We start from the raw sequence: 21,052 nt of genomic DNA on the forward strand, positions 1-21,052 counted from the left end.
TGTAGCTTCAGACAGAGGTGCCTGGGAAGTTCACTCCAGCCAGGGCACTCCCCTCACTGCCCTGATGAAAGCCCGAGAGTGGGCTTCTCATCCACATTGTATCATGGATGTTTTTCTGTAAAGCACCATGTTCAGACTTTGCATCATCCTTTAGAATACCAGAGACTGGGATAATGCAATCTTTCTGAATTAAAAAACAAAGGGATAGCACTTGTGCTAATGTTTCGGGTTAGTATTTTTAGGTGATTTATACAAGGAAGTGATTGCTCTCTTTTTGAATAGCACCAGTTAACAGCTAATGTTTTTTTTTTTTTTTTTTCTCAGTCTGTATAGCTGAAGCTAAATAAATTGAGAAATGTCTCAAGGATATTTATTATCTTATTGGTCCAGTTAGAGTCGTCTTCAGATCTATTCTAATACTATTTCTGCTGTACTAGGTTGTACCTTTTAAAAATAAAAGTGACTATAAAAGGGAGATTATACCTAGGAAGGGCTTCCCTGGTGGCTCAGAGGTTAAAGCGTCTGCCTGCAATGCAGGAGACCTGAGTTCGATCCCTGGGTCGGGAAGATTCCCCTGGAGAAGGAAATGGCAACCAACTCCAGTATTCTTGCCTGGAGAATCCCATGGACAGAGGAGCCTGGTGGGCTACAGTCCACAGGGTCTTAAAGAGTCAGACACGACTGAGCAACTTCACTTTCACATACCTAGGAAAATACTTAAAATGTCAATAATAAAGGAAAAATCTGACTTTCCTTCTCTCGTAGTTAACGTTGGGTTGGCCAAAATGTTTGCTCAGTTTTTCTATAACATCTTATAGAAGACCCAGAAGAACTTTTTTGGCCAACCCACTATATAGTTTGATTAAATCACAGATGTGTTGTTTGATTTGGGTACAGTGTCTGGGACAGAAAATGCCCCAGCTCTACCCTCCCTCTTGTAACAAGGCAGTGTGTGGTGTGATACTGATGGGCCTGGTAAGAGATGAGTGGCCATTTGTCTGGGGATCACTGACTGGAGGTTTGATTTGAGGCCAGACACAAAACCTCTTTGAGACCAGTTTACTGACATTTACAAAAGCAATATCATTTTCTTGCCTCAGTCACAGAACTTAGTCAGATAATATGTAAAATATTACATGAACATAAGATTTTGAAAAGGCGTTATTTTAGAATATTGGATTACCTAGTCTAATTAATCACCAGCATCAACTCCTCAGCAGAAATATGTCCCTGGAATCTTACCCTACCTTCCCCCTCACTGTCTGAGGGATTCTCATTTCTGCCCCCAACAGAAAATCCTAAAGCAATTGGATATGAAATCCTTAGAAAAGCAATTTTTTCTAATATTGACTTTTATGTAAGTGATATGGCCCTGCTGAAGCATTTTGGAAGTGAGATGTCAACTAACCAAATCATTGAGATTCCCTAAAAAACAAATTTATCACCACTTCACAATCATATGTCCATATTATGGTGACAGATGACCCAGAAAACTTGAGCTTCTGCCAAAGTGTTTTTAAGTTTCAGTGTATCACACCGTGTTGGTATGTGATTTAGACCTGATCTGGGGCCTTTGGTGTGAATTCTTTCATTTACTGATTTCAATACAAGGAATGTCTCCTTAGAACCATTAAAACTGTCATACATTTTAATGGATTCTACTGAAAACATGAGGCCTTTACAATCAGGTCTAGAAAGAAATGTGCATTGGAAGCCATATTTCTCCTCCTCATTTTCCAGGTCCCTGTGGTGTGGCAATACCATCTCTTCAGATTTATAGGTAACATTTTTATGTCATGTCATGGTGACACTTGTTTGTGATTGGCCTGTATTTCTCTGGGTTGTGGTTTCCTTACAAATTAATTTGTTATTCATATACACATGCAGTTTGTTTATATATTTACTTGTTCCTTAGAAATATCCAGGTGTAGATAAGTTTTTCCTGCCAAGCATTTCCACCACCCATTATTTTAAAATCAGGCAGGCATTCACTTGATTCATGTAACTGGTGATAAACCAGCACTTTGGCAGGCTGCTCGAATGTATTTGGCTGTGTTGACGGGCCTGATTCAGCTGTAAGTGCATTCAAGTACACACTCAGCTCTAAATCCTTAGGAGTGTTCTTGACGGAGGCCACAGGCTGTACACACAGCTCCATAGATGACATCCTAAATCATTATTTGGGGAGGTATAAATACATATAATTATTGTGTGACATGACACCCTATTTCAAAGGCTATGAAAAGCAGAGCCCTCAGATCAGAAAATGGGATTCCAATCTTATGTGAAAGTGAAAGTGGTAGGTAGTTGCTCAGTCGTGTCTGACTCTTTTGCGACTCCATTTACTACATGTAGCCTACCAGACTTCTCTGTGCATGGGATTCTCCAGGCAAAGATTACTGCAGTGGGTAGCCATTCCCTTCTCCAGGGGATCTTCGTGACCCAGGGACTGAACCTGGGTCTCCTGCATTGCAGACAGATTCTTTACTGTCTGAATCACCAGGGAAGCCCCTGTACATGCCAAGAAATAATTCTCTCTCTGTTCTTTGACTCCAGAATAACAAAATACAGCATAGCACATTTTTACATAGGAAAGATATTTTTCTAATATTCTGATGCTCTCTGGAAAACTATGTAAATTGTAACTATGATAATGGATGTACTCATATTCACACACAGCATTGCATGAGAATTTCTAGTCTTTATACAGAAGGACTAGGTTCAAGTGTATGCTGGAAACATCCTGCATAATAAGGTTTGAGTATAAAAAAAATATAGCTTAGGGAAGATAAATTCAAGAATATTAAAACAGTGCTCTTTAGTCTATGAATTGCTTAGTTGTAAGAGTAATTAAAGTTATTATTATTTGGAATCACAGACTAGAAACTACTACCTTTTTTCTGCTTTATTTTTTGATACTACTTGTCACTAATTGACATTTTCTTACTCACTAATTTTCTCATTGTCTCCTTTTGGAGAATGCTGCTCTGTGACTTTGGACATTTTCTGTCCATTTATTTGCCCTGTCTGTAATGATTAGAAGAATGTCTGCCATGTAGGGATAAGTAAATATTAAATCACAAAAAAGAATGATTTCATAATTTCTGTCTCTGGAATTTTTCTAAACTGTATACTGCTGCTTTGATTTCTGAGGCTATAAAAAATATCCATTTTATGTGCTATTTATTATTTTAATTTTTCATATATTATAGGTGTGTGTAAATAACCTTGAAGGGCTATATATATCTTCTTACATTTTGAAGAAATAATGTAGAATTTAACAAGGTCTCAGAAAGATATACGATGCGTTCTATTCCCCAAAGAGGTAAAACCAGGAGATGAAGTGGGCCATACAAATAGTAAAGGAAACAGCAGAGAGTGCAGTGTTTATTCCTGGGAAAGAGGGCTACAGAAGAAATATTACCTAGTCAGTTGGTTCTCCTGTTTAAAAAAAAAAAAAAAAGAATGAAAGGTAATGTGTGCAAAAATGACACAGATTCTACAAAAAGTGAAACAATACTAATATAAATAGTGGATCGAATGAATTATTAGTTTATCACCAGATTCTGAACTAGTATTGCCATCTCCCTGGACTAAAATTTTAAGGGTATGACAGTTTTATTCCTACAATTTAAAAGAAAGTATTTTGGATACCCAAAATATACAATGGGCATTTAAAGTGCAACAATAAGAAAGTAAACAAACCAAATGAAAGTGTGCAAAAGATCTGAAGGGCAGATGGTGGGAGCCAGCAAACTCACTGCTGGACTGTGAATTCATAGATAAGAAGAGGGGGCTGGAATGAGCTATATGGTGGTGAAAGTGACTTGGAGAGCTAAGTAAGAACACATGCTTAGTCTAATACAGATGGGTACATATAAGAATACTTATTGGTATGCATATAAAAATACTTAGAGGTATATGTATCGGGGGCTTCCCTGGTGACTCAGGCAGTAAAGTATCTGCCTGCAATGCATCAGACTCAGATTTGATCCCTGGGTTGGGAAGATCCCCTGGAGAAGGGAATGGCAACCAACTCCAGTATTCTTGCCTGGAGAATGCTATGGATAGAGGAGCCTGGTGGACTGCAACCCATAGGGTTGCAAAGACTTAGAAACAACTGAGCTACTAAGCACTCACACATAGGTATGTGTATACACACAGGTTAGCTCGAGTGTGTGCATGCACACACACACACAGATTTTTTGCCCTGTTAGTTGAGAGAACCTGATAAAGTGACACACAAGTAGCAACAGAAATACCTAGCACCCAGATCGTAGGTTCTTATTCTCCTATAAAGTGAACTCTGCCATCTAGGACGAATGGTTGATTATAGGGCTGGGATAGCAAACACACAGGATGTGTCTGAGCATCTTGTAGTTTTAGAAGATAAGAAAAGTTCATGTCAATCTATGCCAAAACCAATACAGAATTGTAAAGTAAAAATTAAAAATAAATAAATAAATAAATTTTAAAAAAAAGAAAAGTGCTATACATACACATACACCCACTTACTTAACTGTCTTTCTTTCTCTGTCTCTGTCTCTCTCTCACACATAGACTTTGTTTCTCTCTCTGGAGTATGTCAGAGAGATGCAGGAGGCAGCCAGGGTCAAAATAAAATAAACAGTGTTCAATTATAACCCAACATGTAATACAAATGGCTGTGAGCCCATCTGATGATAAGTGAATGACTGAATAAAGTTAATACATGGGCAGCAGAGCCGGTGTCTCATGCAGGAGAGTTCTAAGTGTTAGATGTCGATCACCCACCCTTGAAGCCCAGAAGCCCACCTCCACACTCATTACGTGTGGGCGGCACAGAGTGACTTCCTGCCAGGGAGGATGTTACAGAAACGAGATTAAAAAAAAAAAAAAAAAAGAGCAACTTTACAGTGAAGAAATATGACAAACACTCCCTCAGCCAGGCGATAAAGGTCAACATTAACAGTCATAAATCATGTTGCTAGTTTGTACCCTTGGTATGAGGTGATGAATATGGCATTTTATTTCTGTGATCTTCCTCCCCAAAGCTCATAACCTCACAGCAATCGTGTCAGAAACAAATTCCAATAGAGGGGCAGCTGACAAAATACTTGACCATTAGTCCTCAAAGCTGTCAAGGTCATCAGAAACAAGCAAAGTCTGAAAATTTGTCATAGCCAAGAGGTGATATCAAGAAAGATGATGTTTAAATTTAAACCTATCCTGGTTGCGATCCCTTGACATAAAAGGGACAATAAGTAAAAGCTAGTGAAATCTGGATTTTAGTTAATAAAGTCTGGACTTTAGTTAATGAATATGTATCGGTATTGATTCACTAATTGCAACACATGTCTTTACTAATGTAAAACATTTGGATCAGGAGAAACTGGGTGCAGGGTTGTGGAAATCAATTTTTCTGTAAACATAAAAATGTTCTAAAGATGAAGTTTACTTATAAAAATGGGTAAAAGATAAAGGTTATTATGAGGTAATTAGAATGCTGTTGCACAACCTGAGTTGCCCATTTTCTAAAATACCGAGTGCCCTAAAAAGATATGCTTCATAATTCTTTATGCTGGGAGACCCATGGTTCTATTTCTGACCCAAGGTTCTATTTTGTATTCAAACTTGTGGAATCTAATGTGGAAGCTTTCCTCTAGATTTCAACCCATTAAGCACAGTAGAGTTTTGAGAGAAGAGGAAGTATTGGGTTGGTCAAAGAGTTCATTGGGGTTTTCTATAAGATGTTATCTTTGGCCAGACCAGTAAGTCAATACTGACTTGGGTAGTGTGACCCAGCATTTAGGACATGGGGTTGGTCTTGCTGCACTGAAATCTTAAGCATCGGTGAGATAGAACCTGTATTAACTCAGTGGTTTTTCCAGTAGTCATGTATGGATGTGAGAGTTGGACTGTGAAAAGAAAGCTGAGTGCTGACAAATTGATGCTTTTGAACTGTGGTGTTGGAGAAAACCCTTGAGAATCCCTTGGACTGCAAGGAGATCTCACCAGTCCATTCTAAAGGAGATCAGTCCTGGATGTTCTTTGGAAGGAATGATGCTAAAGCTGAAACTCCAGTACTTTGGCCACCTCATGCGAAGAGTTGACTCATTGGAAAAGACTCTGATGCTGGGAGGGATTGGGGGCAGGAGGAGAAGGGGATGACAGAGGATGAGATGGCTGGATGGCATCACCGACTTGATGGATGTGAGTTTGAGCGAACTCTGGGAGTTGGTGATGGACAGGGAGGCCTGGCGTGCTACAATTCATAGGGTCTCAAAGAGTCAGACATGACTGAGCGACTGAACCAAACTCAACTGAGTGCTCCTTACATGCTAGTCACCCAAGAGACGTTCTTTTAATTTTCATTGTTTAGAGCAGCCCTATACTCGCTTTGGTCTGATGATTACTAATACAAAGGTTTGACTTGAATTAGTGTTTCTTGAGTTCCTTTTTTTTTTTTGCTAAATCCAGAGAAATGCCTTTCTCCACTTGATTAAAAATGTAGTATAGTGGTAGATTCTACTTGCTGGGTAATAAAAGAGAAAAAAGTGAATTTGACGCTATACAGGTTGCACCAGTAAGGGAGGCATAACAAAAAATGTCTAAGTACAACTGTGGCAGGAAGGTGGTTGTTCATTGATCAGTCACTCAGTCATGTCTAACTCTTTGTGATCCCAAGGAGGCAGCATGCCAGGCTTCCCCATTCTTCAGGATCTCCTGGAGTTTGCTCAAATTCATTTGCGTTGTCGGTGATGCCATCCAACCATCTCATCCTCTGTTGCTCAATTCTCCTCCTGCCCTCACTCTTTCGGAGCATCAGGATCTTTTCCAACGAGTCAGCTCTTCGCATCAGGTAGTCAAACTATTGGAGCTTCAGCTTCAGTCCTTCCAATGAATATTCAGGGTTAATTTCCTTTAGGATTTACTGGTTTGATCTCCTTGCTGTCCAAGAGACTCTCAAGAGTCTTCTCCAGCCCCAGAGTTCAAAAGCATCAATTCTTTGGTGCTCAGCCTTCTTTGGAAGAATACTGAGAAGATGTATTGTTGGGAATCTAGTAATTTTCATGGAAATTTTATGGGTGAATAGGATTTGTGAAAGTGGAGAAAGGAGATGGGGCATTTTTAATGGCAACAAGAGCATGTGTTAAAGATGACAGCTATGAAAATGAACACTGATTTGGGAGCAGTCCTGGTTAAGTGTGAGATAATAGAAAACAGAGTTTAGGAAGAGAAAAAGTGAGAAAGAAAGTTTAGAAATGAGACTATCTCCAGCTTTTAATTCTCAGTTAATCCACTGGACATGCAGAGTGAATCTATTTAAAATGTTCTGATGACTCCAGCTTTAGGAAGATACCTCTGACTTTCTCTGGCTCAAAACTTTCAGCAACTGACTCATCTTCTCTATTATTTTTTTCTAAAATAAGAATAGATACTCATCTGATTGAAATTTCATGAGCTAATATAAAATAAACATGAAATTCACGGTGCTTTAAAGGATTGTGTGTTGTCGCTTCACAGCATGAAGTAATATTTGATACTTTAATCTAGAGGTTATGAAAATAGAAAAATCACTCCTTCTTGAGTGGTCAGAGCTTTCCAGTATTGTAAAAGTTAATTATAATTCAAGTGAATTATACTTTATAATTACTAGGACGAGTACAGTTTTAATATGAATTTAAAATAGTAAGAGTAAGATTAAAGGCACATAATTTAGTGCAAAGTGACATCTTGACAACATATAAAAATTACTAGAAATAATGGTTATTCATATTAAGAAATATAATAAGGACTGGCTGATTCTTTACTGATTTAGATGATTTATATTAGAGTTACTACCATGTGGGAATAGTGTTCTTTGAAACTGGTGATACTGTGTGGGCGTATCACTGACACCCTGATGGTCTAAGGCAAGTTACTTTATTTTCTTCTTCTAAGGACAGACTCTGTCATCACTGATTTGGTGGTTGGTTGTAAAATCTAATATGGTGTCAAACAAAAAGAACACATCTCTGGTTTTCACCAGATTCCCAGACTTAATGTAGTCATGTATGCTAGCCCTTGCAATTTTTTTTTTATTCTAATCCTCTGACTTTCTTTGGGATACAAAGCCGAGAATACTGATTCAATCTTTGATTTGACTTAAAAAAAAAAAAAAAAGGAAAAGAAAACACTAAGAGAGGAAAATTGTATTACAAAAATCTTTGACTTGAAATCATATCACTGTTTGTTCTAGAAAGGAATCTAATGGATGGGAAGTTATGATATTTAAGAAAATGTTTTTAGTCCAACTATATTCTGTTATTCCTCATGTTCATGAACTAACATTCATGAAGCACTTATACCCCAAGTTAAAGGAGAATCATGTTTAGCTAGTTTTTGTGTTATTTTTCATCACATGAAATTGGAATGACCCTGACTTTGACTCTTCTCAAAAATGATTTAAAGGAATAAAATAAACCGTAATTAAAGAAAAAACAAGTTAAAGTCCATATGCTTGGCAAGATACAATTGTTGATCAATTTAAATAGTAAGAAAGTAAAATCCAACTTATTTAATGTGTCCAAGAAAATAACATATTTCACATTTATGCTATTTTCAAGGTGATCCTGGTTAATTAAAAAACAACTATAGCAACACAAACCCAAAGACTCTAAGCTTCACTTAATCCTTCAAGGCTGTAAAAATTGTGATTAAATAGCCAAACAGATTTTCAGCGTCTTGTTACCGTGGCTCTATTTTTGACACAGGTGTTACTGAAGTATGTGAAATAATAGAAATTCTTAAATGCACTTACAGATGGTCAGAACCACTTATAAGGTGTGTGAATATATTCTGAATATGCAACAGATTCACAGGTAGACAATAAAAACATGTACTTATGCAAACAAAGCCAAACAAAGACATCACCAAGGAAGAGAAGGAATAGCAAAGACTTAGCAAACTAAAAGTGATCACTGCAGCACTCAGCAGTGATCTCTTACCTTTGCAGATCTGTCCTGTGTCCAGATTTCCTCCTCTTATGAGGGCGTCATCACGTTTCAATTAGGTCCCACCCTCATGGCATCACTTTAACTTAATCCCCCTTTAAAAGACCTCACCTTCAAATACAGTCACATTCTGTGGTACTAAGACTTAGAGCCTCACCACATGAATTTTGGAAAGACACAATCCAGCCCATAACAGTATCTATATAATGCTTTTAAGATATTCTCTTTATTTGGTTCTCAGTGGGGTGTCCATCTAAGTGTTGTTTTCATTTTGTCTTTTTTGGGGTATGTTGGGATTCTTAAATTTTTACATATCCTTCATTTGGCAACATTTGAGAGCATTAGGGTGGGACCTTTATTTTGGGGGGCTCCAAAATCACTGCAGATGGTGACTGAGGCCGTGAAATTAAAAGCCGCTTGCTAATTGGAAGAAAACCTATTACCAACCTAGACAGCATACTAAAAAGAAGAGACATTACTTTGCCAACAAAGGTCCATCTAGTCAAAGCTATGGTTTTTCTAGTAGTCATGTAGGGATGTGAGAGTTGGATTATAAAGAAAACTGAGCACCAAAGAATTGATGCTTTTGAGCTGTTGTGTTGGAGAAGACTCTTGAGAATCCCTGCAAGGAGATCAAACCAGTCCATTCTAAAGAAAATCAGTCCTTAATACTTATTGGAAGGACTGATGCTGAAGCTGAGACTCCAATACTTTGGGCACCTGATGCAAAGAACTGACTCATTGGAAAAGACCCTGATGGTGGGAAAGATTGAAGGCAGGAGGAGAAGAGGATGACGGAGGGTGAGATGGTTGGATGGCATCACTGACTCAATAGACATGAGTTTGAGCAAGCTCCAGGAGTTGGTGATGGACAGGGAGGCCTGGAGTGCTGCAGTCCATGGGGTTGCAAAGAGTCGGACATGACTGAGCAACTGAAATGAACTGATGACATCAAAGTTTGATTTTTATAATCCATTTTGTCTTCTCCTTCCATTATTTAAATTGCATATAGTATTTTTGTGTGTTCTGTTAATCTTCCAAGCTTTTATCCACATTTCCACTCTTTATTTTCCTTCTGTGCTTCAGATTGACTTATTCATGACAGAGCTTCCATTTATAGTCTGTGTTTCGCTATCCAACCTTTTGCTAATACATCCTTTGAGGACTTAATTTGTTTATAATACATATTCGCTCTGGAAAATCATTTAATTTTTTCCCATAAATTAAAATTCTACAGGAAATTTTTCATCCTTTCATCAATTTACTTCATCCATATTTTTCTTATTTTTGTAACAAATTTATCAGAGTTGTTTGCTTTCTTCCTGTCTGGGTCACCTGTTTGCTCACTTCTGCCATCTGGAGTTTCTTTTATTAAAATTTATTATGTAGATGTTGCTTTCTTTTATATATAGTTTAGCCAAAAAGTTTGTTTGGGTTTTTCAAAAAAACCCGAACATACTTTTTGGACAACCCAATATGTTTTTGATGTATGCTGAACTCTGTATATAAAAGAACCTTAGAAGTTTCAGATTTTGTTGTCTTTCTGATGAAAGGGTTAGACTTCCTCCTATACCTTTTCCTGTTAACATATAGAGTCAAAGATGTATCACCATAGCCCAGCTTGGGGCCAAGTTGTGTCCTGGCTGTGTTTCAGCATTTGTAGTACCTGTGGTTGACTCCTGTTTCCAGAATGTTCCTCAAGAACTTTCAATAGACAGCCTGGTTGCACTTTGGATCCTTAGCTCTGAAAGACTACTGGCAATGCATTTTAGGTTTTTGGAGTATTTTATGTTTTCTGTTTAGCCTATTTTTCCTTGATTTTCTTAGCTCATACCTGTACAGTCTGTCCCCTATATAAATTGAATTAATATGGTGATTATTGGTTTAAAATCTCTCTGATGGCTTAAAAAATGTGATTTTATAACTTTATCTTGCCTTGTTAGTAGTTGACAGTGAGAGCAATTGTCTACCCCTGATCATCTGCACTTCACAGAAGCAGATCTCATTAACATTTTGAGTACAAACAAATCTACATGTATGAGCAGCTAATTTACAGATCCAGAAGATGATACATGTTTCAGGGTCAATTAAACTGAATTTGAAACACTCCACTTGTATTACATGAATTTCAGGTAATAAACCCTCTAGAAGGAGGGTTAATTTATCAAAATGAGTATTATGCACATTTCTATATATGTGTATCTATATATGTTTACCTGTGTATACATGTATATGACAACAAAAATACATGTAATTTTGAATGATAAAAATATGTCTATACATATATATATATGTACAGGTATATGAAAGTGCAAGTGAAGTCAGTCAGTCATGTCCGACTCTTTGCGACTCCGTGGACTGTAGCCCACCAGGCTCCTCCGTCCATGGGATTCTCCAGGCAAGAATACTGGAGTGGGTTGCCATTTCCTTCATCAGTCAGTTCAGTTCAGTTCAGTCCAGTCGCTCAGTCGTGTCCGACTCTTTGCAACCCCATGAATTGCAGCATGCCAGGCCTCCCTGTGTATAAATAAACCTACAGCTATACATTCAGTTACATGTTTTTTGGCCTCCTCGACCGTGCTTGAATCAAGATAAGGCAGTAAATCTTTGTAGAAAACAAGCTATACGTATGGAGTTTTAAGTAATTTAATTAATTCAATAACGATTACCTGTCATCTTAGGGCAAACATCCCAACAAAAATTTAGTGTATCTTCCCAATTGCTTGGTAGCTAGAAATAAGTAAAATTGTTAAGCCTGAGATTTTTAAGGATAGCAATATGATTTTTAAATAGTGCTGTATAAGTTACCTATGTTGTGCAGAAAATTAGTATACCACAGATGTAGTGATTTTAAAAGCCACACATTTATTATCTCACTTGATTCTGCTGGTTGATTCTAAGTCTTCTTAGGTCTTTCCCCTACTCAGAGTCTCAAAAGGCTGCCTTCAAGGGATCAGCCACTGTGGCCTCATATGGTGTCTTGACTGAGGAAGAGTACAGCCTCTCTTCTCCCCAGACTTAACCAGATTTTTGGCAGAATTCCTTTCCTCATGGCTGTGAGACTGACCAAACTCTTGATTTTTGCTGTCTTTCATCTGGAAGCTTAGGTCAGTTCCTAAAAGCTGTCCACAGTCCCCTCCTTTGAGGTCCTCTCTGGATATAAGCAGTTCACAGCTTCCTTCCTCAAGGGCAAGAGAAAATCAAGAGAGTGAACCAGATGGCAAGGCAGCATCTCATCTGCAGGAACAAATCACAGCAGGGCCCGCCTATCACCTTCACCACACTTTCTTGGTTAAAGTCAGTCATGTCTTCCCCATCCCAAGGGGTGGGAATGAAACGTCATCCAGGCAGACAAGGTAGGACCACTGGGTCCTCCTTAGAGATTGTCTGCCAAGGTACTTGACCATTGATGTGACATGTCAAAATATGTGGTTTCAACAGTGCAAGAGGATTCCCTGTAACCCGGCAATCCTACTACTGGGCACAGACCTTGAGAAAACCGTAATTCAAAAAGACGCATGCACCCCAAATTTCAGAGCAGCACTATTTACAATAGCCAGGACATGGAAGTAACCTGAATGTCCATTAATGTGAATGCACAAAGAAGATGTAGTGTATACATACCGTGGAGTATTACTCAGCCATAAGAAGGAATGAAATTGTGTCATTTGTAGTGATGTGGATGAATCTAGAGTCTATCACGTGCAGTGACGTAAGTCAGAAAGAGAAAAATGGATATTGCATATTATGCAAATATATGGAATCTAGAAAAATAGTGCAGATAGAGCTATTTGCAGGGCAGGAATAGAGACACAGACTTAGAGAATGAACATGGGGACACAGGGGAATGGGAGGGTGGGATGAATGGGGAGAGTTGCATTGACATAAATGCACTTCCATGTATAAAACAAATAGCTAGTGGGAAGCTGCTGTGTAACACAGGGAGCTCAGCTCGGTGCTGTGTGATGACCTAGAGGGGTGGGGTGGAGGCGGTTCGATGGAGGCTCAAGAGAGAGGGGGACATATGTATACTTGTGTGTGACTCACGTACAGCCGAAACTAACATTGCAATGAAAGCAGTTATGTGCCAATAAAAAAATATGTTTATGTAAAATTCTCAGCAAAGATAAATATGTGGTTTCAAAAACGAATTTAGGTCATTAAGAAAAAAGAGAAATCAGCTGGTGATAAGCAGTTTAATTGTGCGTGTGTGTATAGTCAATCATCCAGTGGTATCTGACTCTTTGAAACCTCATAAACTGTAGTCCACCGAGCTCCTCTGTCCGTGGGATTCTTCAGGCAGGAATACGGGAGTGGGTTGACATTTCCTCCTCCAGGGGATCTTCCCGACCCAGGGGTCAAACCAGTGTTTCTTGCGTCTCTGGCCTCTCCTGCATTAAGAGAGTTCTTTACCACTACATCACCTGGGAAGCCGTAGTTTACTGTATATATGTCCAAAATTTTTTTAAAAAGAATATATATATATGTATTCTTGGGTGTGTATAACTGTTTCAGAGCAAATAGAATTTGAACCTCTTATTTCTCCTAGGAACTTCAGTTGTTAACTTGAACAAGTATTCTTTACATATTTATTTATTTGCTAAGAAAAAGAAAACATACTTTTTATGTAAAGCCTGATTATTTACACAGGGTCACATTTGTTCTCAAAGGCTGGGTAAAACTTGCATTTAGAGTACTTCTTAAAGTTTGTTGAGAAGAAATCTCAATTCTGAGAGAATATTTGGATTCAACAGCTATAATACCTTTCAAGCCACTATTTAAAATATTTTTAGCCTCAGGGCTTGTGTTTCATTTGACAGCTATCTCATTTTCCTCTTCCTTTTTACTGCAATGGCTGATGCTTTTCAACCCTGAGGACATTTATACTTTATCATGAGAAGCTGAGTGGAACATTCTGGCTCCTGCTCTGTTGGTACATTTGCCCTCATTTTGACCTGGTCGTAGAGTTGGAAATCTGAATTTGGTTTCCTTCATGATGTTAGAAAGTTTTAAAAGTATAAAACTGCTTGAATGTGTTGATTATTTGGGATAACTCATGGAATATATCTGAAAGATTAATTTTTCTGAACTTTCATATATAATATTTTATATCTAATAACAATAAATATAATTCCATAAATCATTTACATCAATCATTTAAACCAGTGGAGTCACTGATCATTTTATACTGAATTTCTAAGGTGAATATACTTATTGAATACTTAGAGTAAAGCAGGGTACAGTGTACAAAAATTAATAGGAGAAAGCTTTATCCCTGTCATATTTGGGCTTTTAACTTTTTATAATGAACTTAATATTTATTTCAAACAGGATGACAGTTTATTTCCTCATATATGATTACTATGGATAAACACCAAATTACCTATGTAAAATTGGTAATAAATATCCAAAATACATCTAAGTCTTGCCGATTTATACAACTGGGCCAAATTGAAATGGCTGGTTTCCTCTTTAACTAAATATTTGTTGCACAGTCTGAATTTCTGAACTTAATTAGAGTTTTGATCAGATTACTCAGGTTATTATGAAACACAGCTTTATTTAATACTTAAATTGAATATTGAAATAATTGTCAATTAACTGACAAATAGCTTTTAATAGCTTAAGTATCTACATTCTGAAATTTTGGGGAATATATTCAGAGAAAAATATGAAAAAGGTAAGAGGAAATAATTAATAAAATTCTCTGTCCTGAATCTCTAAACCCTGTCTCAAATTGCCTCACCAAAGTGAGGAATCCTTTTTGTCTGTTTTCAATCGGATCCCAAACTCAGGCCTTTCAAGTAGTGTGTTCCTTGCCTAGAGTAATAGTCTAGTTCCACCCCACGACCTGCCCCCCTCAACCCCTGCCAGCCGCGCAACCGCCCCTTTTGAGCGAACATTTAAGAGTTCTCCCCGACAGCTTCTGACATTTTCAGTGTTTTTTTATACTATAAATGAGAAACGTGTGAGTACTGGCTTTGCAGGACTTCCCTGGGGGCTCAGTGGTCAAGAATTCGATTGCCAATGCAGGAGACACTGCTTTGATCCCTGGGTTGGGAAGACCCCTGGAGAAGGAAATGGCAGCCCACTCCAGTATTCTTGCCTAGAAAACTCCACGGACAGAGGCGTCTGGTGGGCTACAGTGATGGGGTCATGAAATAGTCTTAGCGACTGAACAGTAATGGCACCTTGCTTTGCTGAGCATTTTAAGTTGTTCCAACAATATTTGCTATGCCGTAACTGTAAATGTATAGAATCAGCTTGGATGTGTGCTTAGTCGATCAATCATGTCTGATTCTGTACAACCCCACGGACTGTAGCCCACCAGGCTCCTCTGTCCATGGGGATTCTCCAGGCAAGAATGCTGGAGTGGGTTGCCATGCCCTCCTCCAGGGGATTTTCCCAGCCCAGGGACTGAACCCACCTCTCCCGCACTGCAGGCAGATTCTTTACCATCTGAGCCACCAGGGAATCAGTATTGGTAAAACATGTGAAAACCACTATAGAACGTAGAACTTGAGAGCACATCAAGTCAGACTGATGTGGTTTCAAAACCTCTATCTTAGAAGGTATGTAACTTTGGATAGGAGAAGGCAATGGCACCCCACTCCAGTATTCTTGCCTGGAAAATCCCATGGATGGAGGAGCCTGGTGGGCTGCAGTCCATGGGGTCGCTAAGAGTTGGACACGAATGAGCGACTTCACTTTGACTTTTCACTTTCTTGAATTGAAGAAGGAAATGGCAACCCACTCCAGTATTCTTGCCTAGAGAATCCCAGGGATGGGGGAGCCTGGTGGGTTGCCGTCTATGGGTTGCACAGAGTCACACACGACTGAAGCGACTTAGCAGCAGCAGCAGCAACTTTGGATAAATTATAATATTATTTTATTATGTATGTTATTATAAATATATATTTACAATACTAATGTCAGGATTAAATGAAAGAATGTATGAAAAACACACAGTGCAGTGCCTCTTCCAGAGTATTCACTGATTTCTATTTTATTAGTACTAATATTACTTCTGTTACTGCTGTAATTACAGTTAAATCTCTCACTCCCTACTCTAATTATCACTATAAAACAATCCACGTAGTAAACTTTCAGGGAATTTCCCATGCCAGAGGACCACTAGTTTTAGAGAAATGGTTGTGTGTGCAGTAAGAACAGTCAGGCAGGGCTTTCCTTTGGGTCATGCTGGAGTAAGAGTCCACTGGCCTGACCCTTGTACGGCTCATGTAATAAACTCTGTAAATAACATATGAAGCTGACACTGAAGGCATTGGAGAGGGAACAGAAAGAGCAGATTCTGGTTAGATAATCATACTCAGAGGAGAGAGTAATGGGGTGATTCCCCCATTTTTGCTAATTTTAGACTGGAGGTAGGCACAGTTGCATAGAACAGTGAGGCTGTCGGTAGAAAACTCAAACCTTAAGGCTTGAGAATCCAGGGACTTGAGTGAAGACAACAATGACTGCAGGAGAGAGAAGGCAGAATCTATGACCAGAAAGAGCCAGGAAGGCAGTACTCCAATCATGTCTGTCTGTTTATCTGGGTGATCCCTGAACCATGCATTTATAGACCAGAATAAAAGGACTTAGCTAAAGAGTAAAGACCAAAATGAAGATCATGAGTGGCTCCCCCAGCAAACAGTGCGCAGTTTGCATCTAAACAAATAAGATTTTGCTAAAATAAATGTTTGCTTAAAACACTTTTAGGAACAACAAATATATTCAACGTCACGAGAGCCATGCATGAATAATTCCAAAATACCTGATAGAATCTGTAACTTGGTAACCATTTTTAAGAACAAAGACAATTAATTGAGAACTAACCCTGATATTCACAGGGAAGAATTTGAAAACTACTTGTATAGATATATATGTCTATTTGTTGCTGTTGTTTAATCACTGAGTCATGTCCAACTGTCCTGTGGCCCAGTGGACTGTAGCCTGCCAGGCTTCTCTGTCTGTGGCATTTCCCAGCAAGAATACTGGAGTGGGTGGCCATTTCCCTCTTCAGGAGATCTTCCTGTTCCAGGGACTGAAACTGTGTCTTCCGCATTGGCAGGTGGATTCTTTACCACTGTGCCACCTGGGAAGCCCCGCATAAGTTTATAAAATATACTTCTAAAACATAAAATATGTGTGTGTGTTTTAATTGCTCAGTCATGTCCTAATCTTTGTGACCCCATGGACTGTGGCCCACCAGACTCCTCTGTACTTTGAAAGGTTGAAAATATAGGAAACATTACTAGAGAGGATAAAAATAATAAAAGTCACAAGCAAATCAAATTTATAAAAATACACAATACCTGAAATTTGAAAAAAAGTATCTGATATCCAGGAGAAAATTCATGAGAAATGAGACAGTGACCTTGGAGATATACCAGTTAAAATTATTTCCTAGGAAGAAAAATTAACAAGAAAGCAGTCTTGGGGACCTGTTAGATCATATCAAATAGATCAAAGTTGATTCCCAGAAGGAGTATTATGGGTTGAATTATCTTCCCCAGATTTAGATGTTGATGCCCTAACTCCAAGTATTTCAGAATATGACTCTTTTTTGAAAATAGGATCACTGCAGGCGATTTCCTTCCCATTCAGGTCCCCGCTGTGCATGAAGTAGAGTTCCCTGTGGTATATGTTATATTGTCATTAATTATCTATTTATACACAGTTTCAATAGTGTGTATCTGTCCAGTGTGTGTGCATTAAGTCGCTTCAGTCATGTCCGACTCTTTGTGACCCTGGACTGTAGCCCGCCAGGCTCCTCTGTCCATGGGAGTCTCCAGGCAAGAACACTGGAGTGGGTCGCTACGCCCTCCTCCAGGGGAGCTTCCCAACCCAGGGATTGAACCTGCCTCTTTTATGTCTCCTTCATTGGCAGGCTGATTCTTTACCACTAGTACCACCTGGGAAGCCCATATCTGTCCAGAGAAAACCATAATTCAAAAAGATACATGTACCCCAATGTTCATCACAGCACTATTCACAATAGTCAGGACGTGGAAGCAACCTAGATGTCCACTGACAGAGGGATGGATAAAGATGGGTAGATAAAGAGAATGAAATACTCCTCAGCCTGCTAATATCTTGATTTAAGTTTTCTTCAAAATTATGAGAATCAAAATTTCTGTTATTTCTGTCCGCTCAGTTTGTGGTCCCTTGCTATGGCTGCCCAGCAAATGAATGCAGAAAGAAAGCAGAAAGAACGTTTGAAAAAATAATGGCTTAATTTTTTTCAAATGATAAGAGATTTCTACTGTGGTGAAAAGATAAGGCTGAGGATAAGTTAACCTTTATGATCTAACATTTCCCACATTTTATGTAAAGTGGCATAAACTTGAAATAGACTGTGGAGTCCCTTGAAAAATTACTAAAAATATAATGAAAATAAGAACATATGAAAATGTTTCAATAAACATGTCAGGAAATGTCAGAGTCATAATAAACAGAGTTGGCAAAGAGAAACAAATAATGCAGTATTATACTAACATGATAAAATACTACTAATTACATTAAATTATAATAGACTACCTTCAATGAAAAGGCATTAACTTGCTATGAAAAAGAAGACATGTCTTATATACAATGACAGCCATAGTTTGAAAACAAATGGCTGGGAAATATATACTATACGTTCGTAGAGTAACAGGCCTTTTATTGATCTATCAGTATTTGATAAAAGAGATTCAAATTAAAAAAAAATATTGTCAAAAAAGTGGGACATTTCCTAATGATGAAAATGTCAATTCACCTTGAATTCATAACTGTCAATGTGTATGTGATAAATCATGTAGCTTTAAAATATGTACAGAAATATTCACATAATTAAAGGACAAATTACACGAGTCCACAATGATAGCTGGGGCATTTTAACAACTATTTCAGCAACTAATAACTAGATTAAAAATCAGTAAAAATATAGAAGACGTGAATGACCAAATCACTTTGATCTACCTGATATCTACAGATACTACACTCAAGAGGAATACAAATTTCATATATTAATGCATATATATGGAGTCTTTAAATAATGGTACAGATGAACTAATTTTCAGGGCAGGAATAGAGACACAGACATATGGATTATGTGGGGAAGGGGTGGGTGGGGAGAATTCAGAGAGTAGCACTGAAATATATATACTACCAGGTGTAAAATAGCAGATGGAAACCTGCTGTACAGCTCAGCTTGGTGCTTGGTGATGACCTATGGGGTGGGAGGCAGGGGGAGGGAAGCTCGAAGGGAAGGGGTGTGAGTGTGTGTGTGTGTCTGTGTGTATGCATATTGTTGTTGTTGTTCAGTAGCTCAGTCATGTCCCACTTTTGGGGACCCCATGGACTGCAGCACACCAAACGTCCCTGTCCTTCCCCATCTCCCGGAGTTTGCACAAACTCATGTGCATTGAGTCGGTGATTGCATCAAACCTTCTAGTTCTCTGTCATTCCCGTCTCCCACTTTCAATCTTTCCCAGCTTCAGGGTCTTTTCCAATGAGTCAGCTCTTGGCATCAAGTGGCCAGAGTATTGGAACTTCAGCATCAGTCCTTCCAATGAATATTCAGGGTTGGTTTCTTTTAGGATTGACTGGTTTGATCTCCTTGCTGTCCAAGGGACTCTCAAGAGTCTTCAGTGGTGAGTTTTAAGCCAGCTTTTTCACTCTCCTCTTTCACTTTCATCAAGAGGCTCTTTAGTTCCTCTTCACTTTCTTCCAAAAGGGTTGTGTCATCTGCAAATCTGAGGTTATTGATATTTCTCTGGGCAATCTTGATTCCAGCTTGTGCTCCATCCAGCCTGGCATTTGGCATATAAAGTAAATAAGCAGGATGACTATATACAGCCTTGTTGTACTCCTTTCTCAATTTGGAAACAGTCCATTGTTCTATGTCTGGTTCTAAATGTTGCTTTTTGAGCTGCATACAGGTTTCTCAGGAGGCAGGTAAGGTGGTCTGATTTCCCTCTCTCTTTAAGAATTTTCCACAGTTTGCTGAGATCCACACAGTCAAAGGCTTTAGCATAGTCAATGAAGCAGAAGTAGATATTTTTCTGGAATTCTCTTGCTTTTTATATATATTTATCAACAACTGGTTCACATTGTCATACAGCAGAAAGGAACACATAACACAACCTTGTGAAGCAGTTATACCCCAATTAAAACAATCTGAACACATTCTTTTCAAGCATACATGATATATTCACCAGGACAGATCAATGGTGGGACATAAATTATCATTAAACTAAAATACGTTGAAATCCCCCCAACATAATTACATTGAAAAACAGTAAGACAAGCCTTTAGAAACCTCTCAAGCACTTGAAATCAAACAAAGATATCCAAATAACCCTAAAGACTAGAAAGGAATCATAGAAAATGATAATATATTTTGAACTAAATGGAAATGTAAGCACAACTTTAAAAATTCTGGAGGCACAGCCAACACAGTTCTTAAAGGTAATATTTTAAATGATTAGGAAAGATGAAAGATCATAATTCAGTGATCTAAGTGTCTTAATAAACTCAGGAAAAAAGCTAATTATTCAAAAAGTAAGAAGAAATAGTATAAGAGCAGAAATCAATGAAATAAAAACAATTAAAAGAGAAAAATCAGTAAAAATCAAATACTGATTCTTGGAAAAGTTTATTAAAATTGATAAAACTCTGCTGAAACTGGTTACAAACAAGTAGAGAACACATGGATGAACAGTATCCGTAACGAATAAAGAAATGTTACTAGAGCTCCTGAGGAAAATAAAGTAAATACGGTCTATTGTGAGCAGCCTAATTCCAAGGTCAACATTATCCTTAAAGAGTCCAAATTTCCATAAACAACATAAGGGAAAAAAAGTTAATAGAAATAACCTTTCTCAGTGAAAGGAATTAAATTCATAATTAACATCTTCCCTGCAAAAAATAACTTAGCTAAGAGATGACTTCCCTGATGAATTTCATGAACCTTTAAAGGATTTTTATTTTAAATATCTAGAAGTCTTTGTCAAGTCAATAATAAAACAACCCTAACATGGGTAGACATTTTTAATAATTACTTTATAAAAGGAGACATCTGAATGGTC

This window comes from Oryx dammah, unplaced genomic scaffold, assembly GCF_014754425.2.
Source record: "Oryx dammah isolate SB20612 unplaced genomic scaffold, SCBI_Odam_1.1 HiC_scaffold_7, whole genome shotgun sequence".
NCBI lineage: Eukaryota > Metazoa > Chordata > Mammalia > Artiodactyla > Bovidae > Oryx > Oryx dammah.